The sequence below is a fragment of the Microcaecilia unicolor genome, chromosome 5 (genome assembly GCF_901765095.1).
Source record: "Microcaecilia unicolor chromosome 5, aMicUni1.1, whole genome shotgun sequence".
NCBI classification, from domain to species: Eukaryota; Metazoa; Chordata; class Amphibia; order Gymnophiona; family Siphonopidae; genus Microcaecilia; species Microcaecilia unicolor.
The window spans coordinates 248,189,831-248,215,112 of NC_044035.1; the positions used below are offsets into that span (position 1 = coordinate 248,189,831).

The 25,282-nt window shown below is 43.4% G+C and overlaps 1 protein-coding gene across 2 annotated transcripts in view; it reads left to right on the forward strand.

The window, feature by feature from the left end:
• CD247 (CD247 molecule) overlaps nt 1-25,282 on the forward strand; it is a 143,020-nt gene that overhangs the window by 26,125 nt on the left and 91,613 nt on the right. The gene's annotated exons all lie outside the window — the stretch shown is intronic.

The window sequence follows — 25,282 nt, forward strand, 5'->3', positions numbered from 1 at the left end:
TCAAAGTGCCTTCACCTCCAACTCCCCCTTCACTTTCTCCCCAGACTCTGGCTGAGTACTTTCATGATAAGGTTCACAAGATTAAACTTGAATTCTCAACCAAGCCACCTCCACCTCTCCTTCCTTTACTCCATTTTCTCAACCCTCCTTCAACCCCTGCCTCCTTTTTTTCCTTTTCAGAAATCACTGAAGAGGAAACTGCATATTTTCTTTCCTCCTCAAAACTAACTACCTATTCCTCTGATCCTATTCCAACCCAATGCCTTTGTATCGCTCCATGGTACGTCCACACCTTGAGTATTGCGTTCAGTTCTGGTCGGATGAGGGAAGATATGATTGAGGTGTACAAAATCCTGAATGGTGTAGAATGAGTAGAAGTAAATCAATTTTTTACTCGTTCCAAAAGTACAAAGTCTAGGGGACACTCAAGGAAGTTGCATGGAAATCTAAAACAAATAGGAAATATTTTTTCACTCAATGAATAGTTAAGCTTTGGAACTCTTTGCCAGAGGAGGTGGTAACAGTGGTTAGCGTATCTGGGTTTAAAAAAAGTTTGGACAAATTCCTTGAGGAAAAGTCCATAATCTGCCATTGAGACAGACATGGGAAGCAACTTCTTGCCCTGGGATTTGTAGTATGGAGTGTTGCCACAATTTGGGATTCTGCCAGGTACTTCTGACCTGGCTTGGCCACTGTTTGGAAAACAGGATACTGGGTTAGATGGACCATTGATCTGACCCAGTATGGCTACTCTTATGTCTTATATTCTTAATTACCTAGCACTATCTCTCCTACTGTAGTTCCTTTTAGCTGTCATATCCTAGATCTTTCACTTTCCACTGCGACTGTTCCTGATGCCTTCAAACATGCCATAGCCACACCACTCCTCAAGAAACCTTTATTGGACTCTACCTGTCCTTCCAACTATTGCCCCATCTTCCTCCTCCCTTTCCTATCCAAGATACTTGAACGTGCTGTTCTCCGCCGTTGTCTTGACTTTCATTCATCTCAAGCTATTCTTGATCCACTTCAATCTGGCTTTCGCCCTCTTCATTCAACTGAAAGTGCTTGATAAAGTCTCCAATGACCTATTCTATTCTATCCTCCCTTCTCAATCTATCTGCTGCTTTTGACACTGTTGATCATAGCCTACTCCTTGATACGCTGTCCTCGCTTGGATTTCAGGGCTCTGTTCTTTTCTGGTTTTCTTCTTATCTCTCCCAGTGTACCTTTAGCGTATACTCTAGTGGATCCTCCTCTACTTCTATCCCACTATCAGTTGGTGTACCTCAGGGATATGTCCTGGGACCTCTTCTTTTCTCCATCTATACTTCTTCCCTTGGTACTCTGATCTCATCCCATGGTTTTCAGTATCATCTTTACGCTGATGACTACCAAATCTACCTCTCCACACCAGAAATCTCAGCCGAAATCCAGGCCAAAGTATCAGCCTGCCTGTCTGACATTGCTGCCTGGATGTCTCACCGCAATCTGAAACTAAACATGACCAAAACTGAGCTTCTTATCTTTCCCCCTAAACCAACCTCTCCTCTTCCCTCATTCTCCATCTCTGTGGATAACACTCTCATCCTCCGTCTCATCAGCTCATAACCTTGGGGGTCATCTTCGACGCCTCTCTCTCCTTCTCTGCACATATTCAACAGACTGCTAAAACCTGTCATTTCTTTCTCTATAAGATCACCAAAATTTGTCCTTTTCTTTCTGAGCACACTTCCACAACCCTTATCCATACTCTTATTGCCTCTCGCTTAGACTATTGCAGCTTGCTTCTCACAGGTCTCCCACTAAGCCATCTCTTTCTCCTTCAATCTGTTCAAAATTCCGCTGCACGACTTATATTCCGCTAGTGTTGCTATGCTCATATTAGCCCTCTCCTCAAGTCACTTCATTGGATCCCTATCCATTTCCGCATACAGTTCAAACTTCTCTTATTGACTTACAAGTGCATTCACTCTGCAGCTCCTTAGTACCTCTCCACTCTTATCTCTCCCTATACACCTCCCCGGGAGCTCCGTTCACTGGGTAAATATCTCTTATCTGCACCCTTCTCCACTGCTAACTGCAAACTCTGTTCCTTTTAACTTGTTGCACCATATGCCTGGAATAGACTTCCTGAGCTGGTACATCAAGCTCCACCTCTGGCCGTCTGCAAATCTAGGCTAAACGCCCACCTGTTTGATGCTGCTTTTAACTCCTAACCCTTACACACTTGTTCAGTACCCATGTTTTATCATTCCCACCTTAGTAATTCCCTTATCCCTTATTTGTCCTGTTTGTCTGTCCTAAATAGATTGTAAGCTCTGTTGAGCAGGGACTGTCTCTTCATTTGCAGTGTACAGCGCTGCATATGTCTAGTAGCGCTATAGAAATGATAAGTAGTAGTAGTAGAAATGTATGGTAAGGTCCCACGTTAAACCCTGTTAACTGCAAATCTAAATGCATTTCAAAAAAAAAAAACCCCTTAATTCTCAGTTGAAACTGGCACCTTTTCAAGGATACAGGGCAGTGTCCCTACTTGTCCTTCACTGAATAGGGGTGGTAGGATTTTATCTGAGCTTAAAGAAGCCTCTGACATCTCAAGAAACTTTGTTACTTGTTGATTCATAGTGTTGCACAAGGTACCTGAGAGGGACTGAGCATTCTTTTCTGTAGGGCCCTGAATGGCTAGTGAAGTTCTAGGTGTTGCTAATACTGTTTTAATCTTCCTTTTGCCCATCTCCAAAGGTAGAGTTTCCAAATTGGCCCTAAAGTTGCACCAAAGGCAAAGGGATGCATCCCTTTGGCTACACCCCTTCAGTCATGCAGCTTAGAGAGGCTTGATTTTAGAGATGCTGGCACTCTTGATTATGTCATCAGGGTGTGGGCTGATCCTCTCCAATGGGCTTGATCTGCCCTCCATCAACTCTTGTCCACAGGCTCCCAGGGACACTCCTTGCAGCAACACCATCTGACTCACCACACCCATGCACCAATTCCTCTCTCAAAAAGGCCTCAGGGAGATTTCATTTTAGAGATGCTAGTGCTTTGGATGATGTCACTAGATGAAGGGCTGATCCTCCCTGGTAGGCCCAATCTGCACTTTACCAACTTTCATATGTAGGCACCCAGCCCTGATTGGGCTTCTCATTCCTTGCACCTTCTGGCTTATGGCAAACAAGTACCAATTCCTCTCTCCAGATGAACTACTTCTGATTTAGTTATAGTGTATTTTGTTTCCATAACATGTGGTTAAAAAGTGCAAAAATATTTGTTGAATTACTAACAACCCACTTCTGTCGAGAATAACTTTGCATTTTCTAAAATTCTGATATTGTATTTCTTGGAAAATCCCTTCAAAGACAGTAGATGTGAATTAACAAATCTATTTGAAAACCCTTTTCTCTTGAGTAGGTCAGAGTTGCTTTTACAGATACTCTAGAATTATTAAACAGCATATATCTGTCATTTAAGATTCTTACCCTCTCTCATAAGGTTTTGCATTCAGATATTCCTTATCTTTGCCAAGACTTCTACATTCCCTTAATGATGAAGTCTTGGCTGCATATCCATCTGTACAATACACAAGACAACTCAACAAGACATTGTGTATTTTATTGTTCTGTATGTGCCTTCCCCTTGGAAGCACTTTCAGTCACTAATCCAAAATTTCATTCAACTTTAAAGCCCAATTTTTTTTGAGTGCCTTTGGGGAGCAAGCTATCGTTGGTGGCATGACAAATATACTTAACCTCATCTATGCTATGTATTTCAGTTTTCCTATTTGTTTTTAAGTACTTGTTTTTAGCTTTAGTTAACTGATACTTTACTTGGAACACCTATGTTGGCTGTTCCCAATCTTTTGATGTATGTGTGGTGTCTGTCATTTTCTTTCCTGTTTTTTTTTTAAATATCTTTATTAATATTAGAAGAAAAGACAGTTTACATCACTGTGCCCTGCTATGCCTTACAAGAAAGATGGTGTATTTATGTCCATTACGTACTTTAGTTTTGTTGTGTTGCAGAGATCAGGCATTTATGTTGGATTGGTAGGGTATGCCTTTTTAAACAGGTTAGTTTTTAGTTTTTTCCGGAAGTTTAGGTGGTCGTACGTAGTTTTCAAGGCTTTTTGGTAATGCGCTCCACAGTTGTGTGCTTATGTAGGAGAAACTGGATGCGTAAATTGATTTGTATTTGAGTCCTTTACAGTTTGGGTAGTGCAGATTTAGGTACGTTCATGTTGATTCGGATGTGTTTCTAGTTGGTAGGTCGATCAGGTCTGTCATGTATCCCGGGGCTTCACCGTAGATAATTTTGTGAACCAGAGTGCAGATTTTGAAAGCAATGCGTTCTTTGATTGGGAGCCAGTGTAGTTTTTCGCGGAGGGGTTTTGCGCTTTCAAATCGCATTTTTCCAAAGATAAGTCTAGCTGCCATGTTGAGCAGCCTGAAGTTTCTTTAATATTTGTTCTTTGCATCCCGCATACATTCCATTGCAGTAGTCTAAATGGCTTAGTACCATTGATTGTATCAGGTTGCAAAATGTTTCCTTCGGGAAGAATTGTTTCACGCATTTGAGTTTCCACATTGAGTGGAACATTTTCTTTGTTGTGGATGTCACTTGGCTCTCTAGAGTTAGGTTGCAGTCCAATGTAACGCCGAGGATTTTCAGGCTGTCTGAGACAGGGAGGGTGTAATCTGGGGTGTTCATAATTGTGGGGTTGTCCGCGCTGTGTTAGGATGAGAGGATAAGACAGTGTGTTTTTTCTTTGTTTAGTTTTAGTTGAAATGCATTTGTCCAAGAGTCCATGATGTTCAAGCTGATCTTGATTTCGTTAGTTTAGATTTGTAAGGAACGTATATTGTGACATCGTCTGCATAGATGAAGGGGTTAAGGTCTTGCTTGGATAAGGACTTGGCTAGTGGGGTCATCATTAGGTTGAAGAGGATCGGTGATAGTGGTGATCCTTGTGGTACTCCGCAATCTGCTTTCCATGGTGATGATGTGTTTGAGTTTGATTGCAGTTTGATTTCAAAGCAGTGGCATAGCTAGGTGGGGTCACGGGAACCTGGCCCCCCCCCCCCAAGTTTGCTCTGGGCCTCTGGTTGGCTGGCAGGGGTCACCAGCTGAAGACTTCGTCCAGCACTGGTCTGTGGTGGCACCGCCACCACATTATCTACCCTGCTCTTTCTTTCCCTCATGTCGGGCATGCTCCTTTTAGTGAAATTGAACATGCTTAGTTTCACTAAAAGGAGCGTGCTGGATGTGAGGGGAAGAGTGAGCAGGGCAGACAATGCAGCGGCACTGGAGGCCAGTGCTGGACAAAGTCTTCAGCTGTGGGGGTTGGGGACCCCCGCCAGCCAAGGTATTTGCAGCAGGGGTGCTTCAGCTAGTGGGGGTTGGGGACCCCCACCAGCCAACCAGATGAACAGCACAGGGGCGTAGCCAGACACCAAAGTTTGGGTGGGCCTGGGCCCAAGATGGGTGGGCAGAAGAACCCCACCTCATCCCACAGATGATGTGGTCTCTCCTCTCACCTGCATGCCATATGGTCTCTCAAATGTCCTCCGTCTCCTGAATACCTTTTACGTAGCAGATTTTCACTGGCAACGGGCAGCAACTAATACACACTGCTGATGTTGGCTCCATACCCTTCCCTCTGATGCAACTTCCTGTTTCTGCCTAGGCAAGAATACATCAGAGCGAAGGCTATGGGGCCGGTGCGAGCAGTATGCATCAGTCACTGCTCACTGCAGGCGAAGATCTGCTATTTACAAGGTATGCAGGAGGGACAGTTGTTTCAAGTTTTCCGCTGGTGGGGCTTGGGGATCCCTGCCAGCCACATTATAGCCATGCTGGTACTGGGTGGGCCCGAGCCCAAAGTGGGTGGGCCTGGGCCCACCCAAGCCCACCCTTGGCTACGCCACTGGTACAGCAGTGGCAGTGGGCGGTGGAGGGGGGCAGCGAGGCAGTGGACGGGAGTCAGCGAGGTGGTGGAGGGGTGCGGCGGTGGAGGGGGGCGGTGGCAGGTCGGTGACCAAAATGTGCCCCCCCACCATGGGCTCTGGCCCCCTCCCACCTCGAGGTCTGGCTACGCCCCTGTTTCAGAGAGAATGCAATTTGGATGGGCAAGAGAACTAGTTGTTTAAGCAAAAGGAATTAAGATGAGAAAGCATGAGAATGTGCCTGCCTACTGGGTAGAGCAGTGGTTCTCAAACCAGTCCTTGGGATACATCAAGCCAGTCTAATTTTCAGGACTTCCATGCTGAAAATGCATGAGAGGGATTTGCATTCAATGAAGGCATCCAGTGTATGAAATCTATCACATTGTAGATTTCCTGAAAAATAGTTCCCAGAAGAGTAAATTGAGAATTGCTAGTTTAGAGCAGGGGTTTTCAGCCCAGTCCTGGGGTCACACCAAGCCAGTCTGGTTTTCAAGATATCTACAATGAATATGGATGAGATAAATTTGCTCACATGGCCTCATTGTTAAAGCAGTTGACTAAGAACAAGGAAAATCATGGTTCAGATTGTATTTAACCTTGTTGACACTCTTCATGATCTTGGACAAGTCATGTCCTGTCTGTTACCTTTGGTATCCACTTAGACTGTAAGCTGATCAGGAAAGGGACTTATTGTACCTGAATTGTAATTGTTCTGTAAGCTGCCTTAAGCATACATTTGGAAAAGTAAGCATAAAATAGAAAATATTAAGGGGTCAATATTCAAAGCAATTTCATTGGCCAGAGACGGCTCCTGGCCGGTTAAATCACTTGTTCAGGGTTAATGAGTCATATTCAACAGTACTGAACTGGATAATGCAGTTGAAAATGTCTGGTTAGTGCCCAACTCAAAACTGGCTAATTCAGGGGCATTTTGGGGGCAGAGTTGACACTTTGCCGATTAAGAGGCCCTTTTACTAAGCAGCGGTAAAAAGTGGCCTGCGGTAGTGTAGGCGTGTGTATTGGGCGCACGCCAGGCCAGGTTTTACCACATCTACAAAAAAGGGCTTTTTTTAATGGGATGGGAAAAGGGCCTGCGGTAAAAATGAAACCAGCGCACGCCCAAAACCGGCCTGAGCCCTTAACGCCACCCATTGATCTAGTGGTAAAGCCTCACACGCTACATGCATGGTGACTGGTCGGCACACGCCAAGTACCGATTACCGCCGGAAATAGTGCGTGTAGGAGGAAATAAATAAATAATTCATCCATCCACGCATTATGGGTGCATGTGCCAAATCTGAAATGACCACCAGGAGGGTGTGCTAGCCTGGTGCTAGTCTCATTTGGGCATGCACTGAATATCACACTTAAAATATCCGTACACCTGGAAATTCAGTGCTGGAGTCCAGACATGGCCTGGCATTGAATTCCTGGGGATAATACCGATAGTGGTCGGCAAAATGCTGATCGTCACCAGCTGCATATCGGGCCCTAAATCCTTATTCTATACAAAATAGACAAGTAAGTAGTTTTAGAAGAATAATTAAAAAAAGAAAAAAAATTCTTTGTAGCTTAGAGATCTTTTTCCTTAGTAGCAGGATGAAAGGATGAATTTTTAGTCTTTTTTTTTTTTGCACAATATATTGGCAGCGACAATTAGTTAACAGTTTCACATCTCCTGTTCAGTGTATTCTTAGCTTTACATCTTAACTGTAGGATACAATAGCCCTCTATTACAAATGAAGTGCGACTCAACAGACGTGTACACATTATAAAGAGAACTTGTTGAACTAGAAATTGCCAACTGTAAGATGTTGAACACTCAAAAATCAAAAACTATATGCTGAAGAGCAAAAATAACATGAAACCTATCTATCAAAAAGCAAATTACTCTAAACTATGACTTTATGTTTAAATAAATGAAACCTCAAAAGCCCGGGGTGCCTACAAAGATTGTCTTTCCCTTCAATTAAAGAAAATGTTTCTCTCAATGTGGAAACTCAAACGCATAAAACCATTCTTCTCAAGGGAAATATTTCGTAACCTGGTACAGTCCATGGTACTAAGCCACGCAGATTACTGTAATGGAATCTATGTGGGATGCAAGGATCAAATCATAAAGAAACTTCAGACAGCCCAAAACACAGCAGCCAGGCTTATATTTGGAAAAACACGCTTTGACAGCGCCAAACCACTCAGAGAAAAATTGCACTGGCTACCAAAGAACATATCACTTTCAAAATCTGCACGACTGTTCATAAAATTATTTACAGCGAGGCACCGGGATACATGACAGACCTCATCGACCTGCCAACCAGAAACACTACAAAATCTGCAAGATCATACCTAAACCTCCACTACCCAAGCAGCAAAGGACTCAAATACAAATCCACCTATGCAACCAGCTTTTCCTACCTAAGCGCACAACTATGGAACGCACTGCCAAAAGCAGTAAAAACTACGCTCGACCACCTATATTTTCGGAAAGCTCTAAAGACCTGTTCAGAAGAGCATACCCCACCGACCCAACATAAAAATGACTGTTCACTTGCGACACAATGCAACCAAAGACCGTAACGAACATTACCTGACTCTTTTTCCCCCTTTTCCTCTCTAAGTTCCCCCAACTGTACCTACCTTACATGTACCTCATTCTACCACAATATCACTGTGTATTCATTCATACCATGTATTTGTTCAGACCGTAATCGGCTAACGCTGTTTGTAACCTAGGGGTTAATAAATAAAATTACCTGAGTCCCAGAGTTCCGTTGTGGCCAGCAGCATAGGTCCTTGGAATTTGCTGAGACCTGAGCTTCTGTTGGCTTGGTAACAGCAGCTGGCAGTTGGCAGAGTCGGTTTGACAGCTGAAGTGAGTGGAGGTGCTGCTCTGAGTGAGAGAGGCAGAGGTGAATTTGAGGAAAATAAGAGTTATTGGAGTGAGTTTGGGTGACAGTAAAGGTATTAAGGGAAGATTGGGTGAGTGAAGGTGTGATTGGGGAAAGGTCTAAATTAATTTCTTCTAGGTTTGGGAATTTTGGGTGTCTGCTGAATGAATTGCAGGGGGAAAATAAGTTGAAGTGTTTAAATGAAAGCCAGTTGAGAACAGGGTGGTTGTGGTAAGGGAATATTTAAAGAAATCAAATAGCAGGAAACAGTGAAAGAATTTTGGTGAGCTAGGTAAATGTATGGGGAGTATTGTGGAGCTGATGATGGGATGTTGAGTGTGGTGGATATGATGAAAGGCTGTCAGTCACACTTTCACAGCTTAGGGAAATAAAAAAAAATAGCAAAGGCCTGGAGTGAAAGGGAATTTTGGTTAATTTTATTTTGTTAGTTTAAATTGGCCACAGTATTTGGTAATAATTCCCAATAGTTTTAAAATTGTAAATTCAAAATGCAGGAGAGGCAGGGTTTTGCCTTCTTTTAGTTATTTAAGCAAAATGTTTAGGAAGAAGCTGTATACTGGATCAGACTGTTGGAGTTCCGGAAAACAACACGGGCCCCCACGCAAGAAAGTCTACGCTACACACCAACGAGAGAAAACCTGCCTCAGCTAAGTGACTTTGGGAAAGCAGGGAAAATCTAAAAAGGGAAAAGGGAAAGTTGAAAGAAAATCATACTTACCTTATTCTTCAGTGATAGTGGATGAGCAGTTGGAGATATCTGTGAATAGAAGAAATAATACCCAAAGAATCAATTCTTAAGGGTTATAGCAAAAAAATATATATTTCATGTTTGTTTTGAGAAATTTATGAATGTATAGTTGAGGGGATACGTATATTTATATTCATTTGTTGCTTATTATACAAGAGATAAGAATGTTTTAAATAAACTTGTTATATTGTTTCAGACAATCTAATTTGCCTTACTGACTCCAAAGAAATAGGGAGAAATCCTGAATTTAGTTTATATTTCCTCACCTATCCTTCGAGGGTAGGTGACGAGGTTAGTTTTTGTGGTCCTCTCCCCATTCCTGGGTGCTGGGTTCCGGAAAAGCTGCCACGATTACTGGCACCAGACTAACCGGAATCCTGTTTCTACCTTACATCACACCCAGGCGTGAGGGGGCGGAGCTACATGTTAATGTTATTGGTATGTTGATTTTTATTTATAAGTTGTTTAATTTATTGATATGTCTGGTTTTGTATTGTATATTTTTACTGTGATGTTTACTTTATTATGGCTATGCATATTTTGTAAGTAGTGCTTTAGATTTACAGCATATAAATATTTTGAAAGATAGAAATAAACTGCCTAGGGTAAGAGGGGAAAGAGGGAAAAGGAGGTAATACTGTGTACTATTTACTCCAGAATGCAAGACTTCACTTTGTTTTCAGTGGGTTTTATAAGCACTGAAGACCCATCTCTTCAAGATAGCCTACCCTAACGATTCAACCTAACCAAAGCCTGCCCACATGATTCATTGACGATTGTTATACACTGACCATATTTCCCATTATCCTTATTGCTACCCCATATCCATTCCTCTCCATCTTCCTATGCCTACCTCCCTACACTCATTTCCTTCTACACCCAATTTCTCCCATGCTCAATTTACTTATCTGTTAACCCCATTAATATCGAGTTCACTACAAATTGTACATTCTTCTTAAGACTTTGTAATTCTTTATATTGTTACTATGTAAGCCGCATTGAGCCTGCCATGTGTGGGAAAGTGCGGGGTACAAATGTAATAAATAATAATAATAATAATATACATGATAAAACCTTGATTTAATAAAAAAACCTTTATATAATCTTTCAAAATAGCAATCATAGTCAAAGCACATCTGCTGGTTCTGATGTTGATTGTATAGGCAATGACGGGTTTATGGAACTGCTTTACCACTCATTTTCCACATACCCCTGAGCTGACATGTCAATTTCAGCTTTCCACAAGTCAGCGGAAAGTATAAGAGCTGCACTGCTGTTCAGGCAGCTAAACAATAACAGTAAGAGACCCTAGCCTGGTTTCAACCAGAATTGCTCACTAAGCCCCACAGAGTGGAATATTTGCCGTATGTTTAATTTATTGAGATGTTATCTTAGTTTGTGATGTTAGATGCACATTCCATTATATAGTAAGAAACTGACCACTACGAGAGCGACAAATAAGTGAATCATTGTAGCAAAATATGGACTAAAAGGAGCTTTGCCTATCAGTGAGTCACTTCCCTTCACATTTGTTTAATGATACATACTGTGTTCACAAAGAAAAGCCTTGAAAACCCTAAAGAGCCATATTTGCCTATAGAAGATCTGACTGATATAAAGAAGTTTCTGGAGACTCTTGTAAAAGCATATCCTCTGTGTTCACAAAGAAGAACAGGGAACATATGAGGAGCCTGACTGGAAAGGATGATGGGTGTGATTTTACTAGGGTTGTGCATTCATTTTGAAATGAAATGGGAATAATTTCATAAACAGACATCTGTGTGGAAAGTCCCAATAGCCCATTTTGGGCCAAAATCTGTAAATGGAGTCTAAAATATAGACACATCCAAAAAAAAAAAAGCACTTAATGCTATTCTATAAACCGTGCCTAAAGGTCAGCTTATAGAATAGCGCATAATCATTTCCATCAGTGAAAAAATGGTGTAAATACCCATTCCTAAATGTAGGCGCGTTCCTCCGAATTATATAACCATGCATGTAAATTTGAGTAATGCCCCGACACACCCACACTTCTCCCACGGCTGCACCCCCTTTTCAGCTACACGCATTAGAACTTATATGTGCCTCTTTTTAGAATATGCCTAAAAAGAAACATGCATAAATTCCAATTAGTGATAATTGACTGTTATTGGCCAATTATCATCACTGATTAGCTTGTTACTTAAGGTACATGTGTAAATTGGGTGCATGCCCAACGTAACGCACGCAACTTGCCAAGCCTTATATAGAATCTGGGGGTTTATGCTTATTCTATAAAGGCAACCAGAACACTCCTAAAATGGGACAGAAATCCAAACAAATCATATTTTTTCCTGCATGCCACATAGCTCAAAAGAGCTTGAAAATCAAAAGCATCAAATCAGTATTTTTAGAGACCCGAGTCTTTCAAAAAAATTGTCATTGCTTTGTATTGGAACTGTTACAGCTACAGAAATTTGAACAGCACTCCATTCGAAAAGCTCTTTTTTAACCTTCGAGTGCTTTTGTCCAGAACAATACAGGCAGAGACAGAGAGATCTGAAGCAGCTGGTAAATGATGGCACCAAAAGACACCTTTTTAAAGCTACCTCCCCCACACTTCCAAAGTCACACACACACAACCTAGTTCAAGCACATGCACCCGGACCCACCTCCCCCTCAAACACACACATGCCCCACTAGGCACATACCCTGCTAGAGTCATCCTTCATTCGTCTCATTTTTATTCCATTATTGGAGCCTGATTTTGAATTGAGGTGTATGGTCCACAAAAAGGGTTAAGTGGGTTGTGATATTGGTTTGGGGGTACCCTGTTACCCCTTATTTTACTTAATTCTGGAATTTGGGGCCTGACTTTGTATTTGGGGTGGGGTAGAAGGCCTATGCTTTTGGTTCCTTTTGACCTAAAGTTTCTCTGCACATGGAGGCCCTCAGGGGTTGTTACTGGTCAATATTTTCATAGTACTTTTGTGTGTAGTTGTTTCACAGTATAGTGTTTATTTATTTATTTATTTGGATTTTGCTCACACCTTTTCAATAGTAGTTCAAGGTGAGTTACATTCAGGTACACTGGATATTTCTCTATCCCAGGAGGGCTCACAATCTAAGTTTGTACCTGAGGCAATGGAGGGTTATGCAACTTGCCCAAGGTCACAAGGAGCAGCAGTGGGATTTGAACCAGCCACTGGATTTCAAGACCATTGCTCTAACCACTAGGCCACTCCTCCACTTTGTTGCTGATGACATCTATTAGGCACCGATTTAAGGAAAGCAATGCTAACACCATTATCTGCTTGGCTGAGATCTGGAACTGGACAGTGGCAAAGAAATTGCAATTTGATTGACCTAAATAAGAGGCCTAGATACAGTTAATTTGACTATTTTGTCAGGTTTGCCAGGATTCAAACACCATGACCCTGTTTACTAGAGACTGAAAACTTGTGGCTGACCAGAAAAGGCCTTTACCTACATCATACAGCTCATCATAGAAAAATATATGATCATTCTGGTGTCATCTCAGTAACAGCAAATTAAACCCAAGAATACTATAAAGTAATACAAACACCTAAAAAAAAAGTCACTCAGGACCTATAGAACAAACCTACCACATTATAACAGCACTAACTTCCAGAGCTCACAAAATAAAGACCTTACCTAGAAAAAATTAATTGGCTCTAGGACATCAATTAGGAAAATTGAGCAAACCAGATTACTACAGATCTCCTCTAAGAAGCTATGGAGCCCTTTTACCATACTGCGGTAAAAAGTGGTCTTAGCGTGTGCTTATGCGGGTCATTCCCATGCAATAAGACCATTTTTCCACATGGGTAAAATGGCCAAATTTCCGATTTTTTTCTATTAACGGCCATGCACTAATTTCCTATTAGCGAATAAGCCCTATCACCACCTATTTTGTAAGTGGTGAAGGCTAATGCACTAACCACATGCTAATCAGTTAACATGCTCAGGGGTCCTTTTACCAAGGTGCTGTGCGCCAGGGACATTTTTACCACAGCGGGTAAAAACCCTCTAAAAAAGACATGACCATGTGGTAAGATTATTCTTACCATGTATCCACCATGTGGGGGGGGGGGGGGGGAGAGCACTTACCGCCACCCATTAAGGTGGCAGTAAGAGCTCCCCCCCTGCATGGCCACACGGTAAGAATAATCTTAACGCACACTGCCCGTTTTACCACCATGCTGTAAATTGCAAAATTATTTGTGAAAGAGCCTCTCAATGTAGCTATGCTAACCGATTAGCGCAGAACACGTCTACTCTCCACCTCAGTTAGCACATGGGTAGCGTGTGCCAATGCCGAAATTACCACAGGACATCTGAACATACCCCGCAGAAAGGCATTTCAAGCCGTGGTAAGCATGTGTTAGTGCTTACCGCAACTTAGTAAAAGGACCCCTACAGGATTATAGAATACCTGGCCTCTGTCACACACGCAGAACACAGATAGACCATCATCAAATACAGAATAAGTGATCACAAAGTGAAAATAGAAATATGTAGACAAAAATGAAATCATAACCCTAAGAAGCCAAGCTCTGTGTGCAGTGCAACAGCAGAGACATAAAAACAGAAAAGTATTTCATCCTGTGGTGTGTAAAATATGAAGATAGCAAATGTATATGCCAAAAACTGATATAGTCCAATAATTAATTGAAAACATTCTTTTCTATTTACCTGTGTTGCCTGGCCATTTTGCTGTTCTTCTTTGACAAACAAGGTTGAATCAGGCACAACTAACAGCACCAGAACTTAGAACTAGTAGAAAGTTCTGAGCATGCTCAGTATTGTCCTTAGTCCCCCTCAACTTTGTTTTCTCTACTTTGTCAAACAGATGTGAAACAAGGCTCTCCTGAAACTTCTTAAAACGTATATTCCTTTTCTAGCATTCTGGTGGTGTTTTTCACCATCCCTTCACAATAAGTATACCTTAATCCAGATGTTCTTAATATTCAGAGACTATCTGGTTAGTTTTTCTAAGAAAACTTTCAGCTGCTCTGGTTCAAAAAAGACATATTTTTTATCCAAGTAATTTACCAAACATTTAGAAGGATAAGACAAAATAAATCTTGCCCCCAAGAAAGCTTTTCTTCTATCCTGTGTGTGGTTTTCACCACATCTGGGTATAGTCATATTCTATCTCCAAGAAATTGAGTGTCACATGTATGATTATCTCCCAGTTAGTGAGATGTCATATGTTTGCGCCCGATGCAAAGAGTTCCTAGCTCTTAGAGAATGTGTCCCTTCTCTTGAGGCTAGAGTAGCAGACTTGGTGGAGCTGAGGGAGACAGAGAGGTACATAGAGGAGACCTACAGGGATGTTGTAGAGAAGTCCCACCTCCAGTCTAGTAGCCCTTGTGCTACCTTGGAGGAGGGAGGTCTTCTAGAAGGAGAGCATCACCCTGGTGAAGTAGGAAGTACTCCTGTAGCCAGGACCTGCCCACCAGGGGATGTACTATCCTCTCGCACCGAGGATATGTCTCCAAGTACTGCCCGGGAGGGAAAGGTTAGGACAGCTGTTATAGTTGGTGATTCAATCATTAGGCATATAGATAGCTGGGTGGCTGGTGGACGTGAGGATCGCCTGGTGACTTGCCTGCCTGGTGCGAAGGTGGCGGACCTCACGCGTCACCTAGATAGGATTCTAGATAGTGGTGGGGAGGAGTCCGCTGTCTTGGTACATGTGGGTACCAATGACATAGGAAAATGTGGGAGAGAGGTTCTGGAAGCCAAATTTAGGCTCTTAGGTAGAAAGATCAAATCCAGATCCTCTAGGGTAGCATTTTCTGAAATGCTACCTGTTCCACGCGCAGGGCCCAAGAGACAGGCAGAGCTCCGGAGACTCAATGCGTGGATGAGACGATGGTGCAGGGAGGAGGGTTTTAGATTTGTTAGGAACTTGGCAACATTCTGGGGAAGGGGGAGCCTATTCCGAAAGGATGGGCTCCACCTTAACCAGGGTGGGACCAGGCTGCTGGCGTCGGCATTTAAAAAGGAGATAGAGCAGCTTTTAAACTAGAAATGGGGGGAAGGCCAACAGTCGCTCAAAAGCGCATGGTTCAGGAAAAGGTATCTTGCAAAGATACCTCACAAACAGGGAAGGTAGGGTTTCTGGATAGTGAGGTTGCACAACAGACCATGGTAGGCCAGGTGCCCTTAAATACAACTAAAGATCAGACAAAAGATGGCAAATCAATAGTGTCAGGTACTAAGCATCATGCAAATAGGAACAACAAACATACTCTGAAATGTCTATATGCAAATGCTAGGAGTCTAAGAAATAAGATGGGAGAGTTGGAATATATTGCACTAAATGAAAAATTGGATATAATAGGCATTACTGAGACCTGGTGGAAGGAGGATAACCAGTGGGACACTGTCATACCGGGGTACAAAGTATATCGTAGTGATAGGGTGGACTGGACTGGTGGAGGGGTAGCATTGTATATTAACGAGAGCCTTGACTCAGATAGATTACAAATTCAGCAGGACACAAATCACACCTTTGAATCATTGTGGGTTGAAATTCCATGTATAAAAGGGAAAAAAAAGGTGATAGGAGTGTACTACCGTCCGCCTCGCCAGGATGAGCAGGTAGACGCAGAAATGATAAAAGAAATCAGAGACGTGAACAAAATGGGCAATGTGATAATAATGGGTGACTTCAATTATCCAAATATAGACTGGGTAAATGTAATATCGGGACACGCTAGAGAGGTACAATTCCTTGAGGAAATCAAGGACAGCTTTATGGAGCAGCTGGTGCAGGAGCCGACGAGAGAAGGAAACATTCTAGACTTGGTCCTTAGTGGAGCGCATGATCTGGTGAGGGACGTTATGGTACTGGGGCCGCTTGATAACAGTGATCATAATATGATCAGTTTTGATATCGACCTTGAAGTAACTGTACACAGAAAATCAAATACGTTAGCGTTTAACTTTAAAAAAAGGAGACTATGATAAAATGAGAAGAACGGTAAAAAAAAAACTTAGGGGGGCAACTGAGAGATTAAAAACTGTACAACAGGCGTGGACGCTGTTCAAAAATACCATCCTGGAGGCCCAGGCCATACATATTCCGTGAATTAGAAAAGAAAGACGGAAGTCCAAAAGACAGCCGGCCTGGTTGAAAAGTGAGGTGAAGGAAGCTATTAGGGCTAAAAGAAACGCCTTCAGAAAATGGAAGAAGGAAAATAACAAGCAGCAGCATAAGGAATGTCAAAGCAAATGCAAGGCGCAGATAAAGAAGGCCAAGAGGGATTACGAAAAAAAGATAGCATTAGAGGCAAAAAAACATAGTAAAAATTTTTTTTCGGTATATTAAAAGCAGGAAGCCGGCAAAAGAATCGGTTGGGCCGCTGGATGACCGAGGGGTAAAAGGGGCGATCAAGGAAGACAAAGATGTAGCGGAGAGACTGAATGAATTCTTTGCTTCGGTCTTCACTGAGGAAGATTTGGGTGGGATACCGGTGTCGGAAATGGTATTTCAAGCGGACGAGTCGGAGAAACTTACTGACTTCACGGTAAACCTGGAGGACGTAATGGGGCAGTTCAGCAAACTGAAGAGTAGCAAATCTCCTGGACCGGATGGTATTCATCCTAGAGTACTGATAGAACTGAAAAATGAGCTTGCGGAGCTACTGCTAGTGATATGCAACTTATCCTTAAAATCGAGCGTGGTGCCGGAAGATTGGAGGGTGGCCAATGTAACGCCGATTTTTTAAAAAGGCTCCAGGGGAGATCCGGGAAATTATAGACCGGTGAGTCTGACATCGGTGCCGGGGAAAATGGTAGAGCTATTATTAAAAACAAAATTACAGAGCACATCCGAGGACAAGAATTACTGAGACCAAGTCAGCACGGCTTTTGTGTGGGGAAATCTTGCCTGACCAATTTACTTCAATTCTTTGAAGGAATAAACAAACATGTGGACAAAGGGGAACTGGTTGATATTGTGTATCTGGATTTTCAAAAGGCGTTTGACAAGGTACCTCATGAAAGGCTACAGAGGAAATTGGAGGGTCATGGGATAGGAGGAAATGTCCTATTGTGGATTAAAAACTGGTTGAAGGATAGGAAACAGAGAGTGGGGTTAAATGGGCAGTATTCACAATGGAGAAGGGTAGTTAGTGGAGTTCCTCAGGGGTCTGTGCTAGGACCGCTGCTTTTTAATATATTTATAAATGATTTGGAGATAGGAGTAACTAGCGAGATAATTAAATTTGCTGATGACACAAAGTTATTCAAAGTTGTTAAATCGCGACAGGATTGTGAAAAATTACAAGAGGACCTTACGAGACTGGGAGACTGGGCGGCTAAATGGCAGATGACGTTTAATGTGAGCAAGTGCAAGGTGATGCATGTGGGAAAAAAGAACCCGAATTATAGCTACGTCATGCAAGGTTCCACGTTAGGAGTTACTGAACAAGAAAGGGATCTGGGTGTCGTCGTCGATAATACACTGAAACCTTCTGCTCAGTGTGCTGCTGCGGCTAGGAAAGCGAATAGAATGTTGGGTATTATTAGGAAAGGTATGGAAAACAGGTGTGAGGATGTTATAATGCCGTTGTATCGCTCCATGGTGCGACCGCACCTTGAGTATTGTGTTCAATTCTGGTCGCCACATCTCAAGAAAGATATAGTAGAATTGGAAAAGGTGCAGCGAAGGGCGACTAAAATGATAGCGGGGATGGGACGATTTCCCTATGAAGAAAGATTAAAGAGGTTAGGGCTATTCAGCTTGGAGAAGAGACGGCTGAGGGGAGACATGATAGAGGTATATAAAATAATGAGTGGAGTGGAACAGGTGGATGTGAAGCGTCTGTTCATGCTTTCCAAAAATACTAGGACTAGGGGGCATGGGATGAAACTACAGTGTAGTAAATTTAAAAAAAATCAGAGAAAATCTTTCTTCACCCAACGTATAATTAAACTCTGGAATTCGTTGCTGGAGAAAGTGGTGAATGCAGTTAGCTTAGCAGAGTTTAAAAAGGGGTTGGACGGTTTCATAAAAGGACAAGTCCATAAACCGCTACTAAATGGACTTGGGAAAAATCCACAATTCCAGGAATAACATGTATAGAATGTTTGTACGTTTGGGAAGCTTGCCAGGTGCCCTTGGCCTGGATTGGCCGCTGTCGTGGACAGGATGCTGGGCTCGATGGACCCTTGGTCTTTTCCCAGTATGGCATTACTTATGTACTTATGTAAGTTTTTGTAGAATTTTTAAAGAACAGTTTCAAAATTGAGTTTAGATCTTGTTCAAAGACCAACAAAACGAGTAATGTTTTCCTTTCAGAAATTTCAATAGCAGATTGTTCTAGAAGAGCAGTTAAATTTTGTAATCCCTGTATTTCCTTCAATTTCTCCCCACGTTTTCATTCAGGTAAATAATATATTTTGTTAACTGGGGGAATAAGATCTGGGGAGTATTGAAGATTTTCAACCAAATATTTTTTAAACATAGCCATCACATTCATTTCTGAAGAACTTGGAAAATTCAGCAACCGTAGATTCAAACACCTGTTACAGTTTTCAAACTGCTCTATCTTTCGATGAATCATCAGTTTGTCTTTTATAAGCAAATCTGTTTTTACTTTTAGAGCGGAGAAATCTTGTTGAACAGCACTATTCGTTTTTTCCGATTCTTTTTTAAAAGTCTCTAATGCGGATGTTAAAGAATCCAATTTACTCACGATTGAAGCAACTGTAGTAGTCAGCGTCTGTATCGCTTTCCAGATAGAGTCTAAAGTTACCGCCTCAGGAACTTTTAGCTCAACTTTGTTTGATTCTCCCAGCGTCTCAGCTTGTGCCCAGTAGCAAGATTTCCTATTGCGCCATCTTCGGACATCTCCAGGAAGTCTAGCCCACTTCTGAGACCTGCTGGGCAAGGCGGGGGATTAACCTCCGGTGAGGATAATGTTGTTCAGGGCCGTGCCTAGGGTCTCTGGCGCCCCCCTGCAGACTATCAGTTGGCGCCCCCCCCCCCGTGAAAATGATCCCCCCCCCCCCCCCATGAAAATGATCGCTCACCACTTGCCACACTGAAAGGAATTGTCAGCAATATTCTTAGAAACAAATTGCTATACATTGCAAAATAAGATAGCAGATGTAAATTCTCAAAGTGGACATATTCCAAACGCTAAAATGAAAATAAAATAATTTTTTTCTACCTTTGTTGTCTGGTGACTTTCTTTTTTCAATCATGCTGGTCCAGTATCTGATTCTGCTGCTATCTGTCCTCTTAACTCCATTTCCAGGGATTCCTTTCCATTTATTTCTTTACTTTTCTCCTTTCTTCTTCATTTCTTGCTCTATATCCATTTCCAGCAATTTCTCCTCTCTCCCTGGGTCCTGTCCTCCCATCCATGTCCATTCTTGTCCCTCTCTGCCCTTCCCTCCTCCATCCATAGCCAGCAATCCTCCTCTCTCCCCTCCCCTCCATTTCCAGCAATTTGTCCTCTCCCTGGGTCCCCATGTCCATCCTTGTCCCTCTCTGCCCTTCCCTCCTCCATCCATAGCCAGCAATCCTCTCTCCTCTCCCCTTCCAGCAATTTGTCCTCTCCCTGGGCCCTGCCCATCCATGCCTCTCTGCCCTTCCCTCTGCACCCTGGGGCCTTTAAATCTTTTACTTCCGGTCGCAGCAGCATCAGTGAAAGCGGAGCGCTGCCGACGTCTCCCTTCCCTTTGCGCTCTTGGTTACCTCAGTGTCCGCCTTCTTCTGACGTCAGAAGAAGGCGGGACACTGAGGGAACCAACGAGTGCAAGGGAAGGGAGACGTCGGCAGCAGTGGTAGTAGCTAGGGTAGTTGACACCCGGGGCCGGTCATTGTTTAACACCCCCCCCCTCCAAATCCAGTACTAGGCATACCGAGAATACAAAACACTCACGACCTATAGAGCAATTTTACCATACCATAAGCAGTCGTTTCTACGAGTCACACAAGGAAAAGGAAAGCATCTTAAGCACTACAGTGAGCACTAGAACATCAATTCACCTATTGTAAAATGAAACCAGACAGAATAGTACAGATCGTCAATCCTGCACAGTCAATGCCAACTGAAAGCCATGTCTTTTTCACAAACACAGATACACCCTAATCCACTATAGAATAAGTAATCATAAACTTTCTATTTAGACAAAAATTAAACTGAACCCCCGATGCCAGACTCTGCATACAATGCAACACCACAGAAACAGAAAATGTCTCCTAGTACTGTGCAAAATATAAAGACAGCAGATGTAAATTTGAAAAAACTAACAAATACCAATCACCACTTTACAAATTAACAAATAGAAATAAAACAAATACAGAAAATAAAATAATACCATTTTATTGGACTAATACATTTAGCTTCCAGAGGCCAAAATCTCCTTCCTCCGGTCAATACAGTATAGTGCTATTACAGTATCCTATCCTGATCTGAGGAAGGGGGTTTTGTTCTCTGAAAGTTAAGTCAAAATGTATTAAAATTAGTCCAATAAAAAGATTACCTTATTTACATGTTCTATTTATAAACATTTATTAACACAGCTAAAATACTATATCCTAAAGCAAAATAATAAAAATATATATTTACAGTTTGTTGTCTTTGGTTTCTGCTTTCCTCATCTTCTTTTCACCGTCTTCCTTCCATCCAGCATCTGTCTTCGCTCTTTCTCTGCCATCCAGTGTCTGCCCTCTCTAATGTCTCTTCCATCCACATCTGCCCTCTATTTCTGCCCCTTCCATCCACCATCTGCCCCAGTCTGCTATCTCTCTCTCCCCCTTCCATCCACCATCTGACCTCTCTCCTTTCCCTCTAGCATTTGCCCTCTATCTCTGCCCCCTTCCATCCACTGTCTGCTCTTTCACTCCCTTCTATCCACTGTCTGCCCTTTCTCTCTGCTCCTTCGATTCACCATTTGCCCTCTCTCTTTCCCCCTCCCATCCATTCAGGGTCTGCCCTCCCTCTCACTCCCCATTCCATCCAGGATCTATCCCCCCTCTCTCACTGCCCCCTCTTTTCGGCTCCCAGTTCCCACCTGCGGCTGCCCCTAGTTCCAGATCCATTGATTCTCCCATCCACCCCTGCCCCAGGCATGACCCCATTCTCCCTCCTGCTCACTTTTCAGACCCCAGTTCCAGCTCCATGCCCCTTCTCCCATCTGTCTCCCAACCAGTCCCTTCTGCCCATCCGAGTCCCCCTCACCCCATCTGTCTCCCACCCAGTCCCTTCTGCTATCCAAGTGCCCCCCACCCTCACCCCATCTGTCTCCCACCCAGTCCCTTCTGCCCATCCGAGTCCCCCTCACCCCATCTGTCTCCCACCCAGTCCCTTCTGCCCATCCGAGTCCCCCTCACCCCATCTGTCTCCCACCCAGTTCCTTCTGCCCATCCGAGTCCCCCTCACCCCATCTGTCTCCCACCCAGTCCCTTCTGCTATCCAAGTGCCCCCCACCCTCACCCCATCTGTCTCCCACCCAGTACCTTCTGCCCATCCGAGTCCCCCTCACCCCATCTGTCTCCCACCCAGTCCCTTCTGTTATCCGAGTCCCCCCCCCACCTTCACGGTCACCCCATCTGTCCCCCACCCTCACCCTGCCTCGTCTTCTCCCTGCCACCCATCTTTAAAAAGAAATTGCCGACGCGATAGCAAGCGCAGCACCTCGTGTGCAAGTAAAAGAAGCGAATCCGATCATCTCATTGGGCCTTCCTTCACTGTCCCGCCTAGAGGAAATAGGAAGTTGCGTCAGAGGAGGGCGGGACAGTGAGGGAAGGCCCAATGAGATGATCTGATCCGCTTCTTTTACTTGCACACGAGGTGCTGCGCTCGCTCGGCAAATAAATTTAAAGGGCTGGTGCGGGAGGGGGGGTGCCAGGATGAAGAGCAGCGGGAGCGGCGGCACCCCCCTCTCTGGTGCCAAAAGATTTAAAGTCCTCGGCGGCGCGGGGCGAGGGTAAGCACCACGGCGGCGCCCTCCAGAGGTGGGCGCCCCCCTGCGGCGCTTACCTCGCTTACCGCATCGGCACGGCCCTGATGTTGTTTCTATTCCCTGTGAGAAAGACGATCCACCCTCGTCTCCTACTGCGGGAATTTGACTCAAACTGGTCTGTCGTGGAGTTCTGGTGGTATATCTGTCAAGCGTCGTCTGAAGTAGAGCAGTTTCCGAGTTTGTCACCGGTAAGCCCTTGACTACTCCTTTCCGCTTGGTGTGCAGCATATTTAGAGAGGGAAAAAACTTCTTTACTCCGCAGAAGGAAATCTAATCCACCAGGGAAAGATTCAGAGACGTTGCAGAGCGTCCACCAGTCAGTCCGCCATCTTGACATGCCCCCGGTAAGATGACTTTTGCAGAAACAGGGAATGAGGGCGGGACCAGAGGCAAAGCTGAGAGCAACGAGAAGGGAAGGCAGGCTGAAGCGCTGACTCGCTGAGCCTGCTCGTGCTCGCCTTTCACTACTGCTGCCACTGGGACCCCGGTAAGATAACTTTTAAGATATGGGCGGCATGCAGGAAGGCGAGGGGCAGGCGAAGGACTGTTGTGGGAGTGGGAGAAGAAGTCAGACAGCGGGCTGGCTCCTGTCCTGGAGAACTTCCGGTTCTGGCGAGGAAATATTGGGGGTGCTCGCGCACCCACAGCACCCACGGAGTCGGCGCCAATGCCTAGATCCCTTTCCTAGTCAAGGACTCCTAATGTGGAACCTTGCGTTACGTAACTATACTTTGGGTTCCTCTTTCCCACACTCATCACTTTACACTTGCTCACATTAAACGTCATCTGCCATTTGGATCCCCAGTCTTGTAAATAAAGAGTAATTATGCATTGAAATATGCAGGAAGATGTCATATTTAACTTCGCACCATGTAGAGGTTGTGTCAGCTTCTGTTCATTTAGGGGGTCTTTTTACAAAGTTGTGCTAGCATTTTTAGCTCATGGTAAAAATCAGCTGGCGGTAAACGCTGAGACGCCCATTATATTCCTATGGATGTCTCAATGTTTACTGCCAGCTGATTTTTACCATGAGCTGCTTTGTAAAAGGCCCCCTTAGGGATTTATTGAAGCATATAATTTGATGAGTGGCACCTAAATTTTCACATACAACAGTATAACACCAGAAGTCACTGTTAGACCCTATAATATTTATGAATGGCTTTTATCATGTGCACAACACAGTGAAAGGTTCTTACTATATAATATGTATAGTATCTGAATTGGGCTAGATATAGAGCCAAAGGTTGTTCCAGGTGACTGTCGGTGCCAAATGAGATTGCAATTCATAATCCAAGATCTCTGGGTCAGTAAAAAGGTAATTTCGGAAAAAGAATAATTTCTGCTTGTGATATAGAATTCTTTAGTAAAATAGCTGTTACCCACTGCAGGTGCAACCTCAAATCTTCACCACTAATTTCTGTAAATACCGCAGTACTGTTTCTGTCTCCGTCATTAGCAATAAAAGCTGCCTGCTGGTTAGCTACTCAACTTTAAACATCTTTAGAATACACACAAACTGAACTGAAAAAAAACCCCAGAGAGGTTATGGAATGCTTGACATCTTCCTGTTTAAAAGCACAGGCACATCTGATACTTGAAAATCTAAAAATGCGCAGCTGTGGCAGATGAAATTCTGTTCATGGTGGATCTGAACAATTTTGTCAATCATTCAATGGTTTCAACTTAACTCAGTACGGATTGATTTATATAAATAATATTTGGATTATGTTGTATATAGTTTTATACATTGTACATATGACTATAGTATGTTACTATGCTATTGTAAGCTTTCAGAAACAGGGTAAATTCACAGTTTAGTAAATAAAACAAAGTTACTTACCTGTAACTGCTGTTATCTAAGGTCCAACAGATTACCAGCAGGATATATATTCTCTTAGATGGATGGAGTCTAGCGTGAAGAGAAACTAACTAGATTCTGAAACTTTAGAGAGTTTTCTTCCACGTTGTACTGCATCGGAAAATGGGTAATGCATTTGATATACTGCCATACTGCCTTTCTCTGGTGTACTGGTGGAGGGGCATTTTTGAAAAGTCATCTAATTCCAAATCAGGACGTTTTGCTGATAACATAAAAAAAAAGTCCATCTGACAGCCATTTTCAAACAAGAAAAATGTCCAGTTTTCCTTTTGAAAATGGGCTATGAGAGAGACATGTTAGCCTGAAAACATCTAAAAAGAAGAGCCATTTTCGAAAGTGGACGCCAAGAAAGAGCAAACAGACTATTTAAATCTACCCGTTCCACTCCACTCATTATTTTATAGACCTCTATCAAATCTCCCCTCGGGGGGGTCACGTGATGGCAGCGACCTGAGCGGACGCCTGTTAGCTGCTCTCCCCATTCCTATTGTAAGATCGGCTTCAATATCTGCTCCCCCAGGACCAGGAGAACAGAAGTTGCCACAATAACATCCGGCTAGTAGGGCTGCCGGAGTCTGTGAGGGACAAGGAGCTTTGGCATTTGGTGGAGTTCTGGCTGCCCAGGGAGTTGGGCCTAGATGTAGAGGGGCAGAAATTGCGGGCAGAACGAGTGTACCGCGTGGGAGTGCTCTGAGATCAAAACGCTAGACCACGCCCGGTAATTGCCAGGATACTCAACTATGCTGAAAAATCTCTGCTTATGTCTAAATGGCGACAACGGAAAGAGGTGTCTTTCCAAGGACATAAAGTG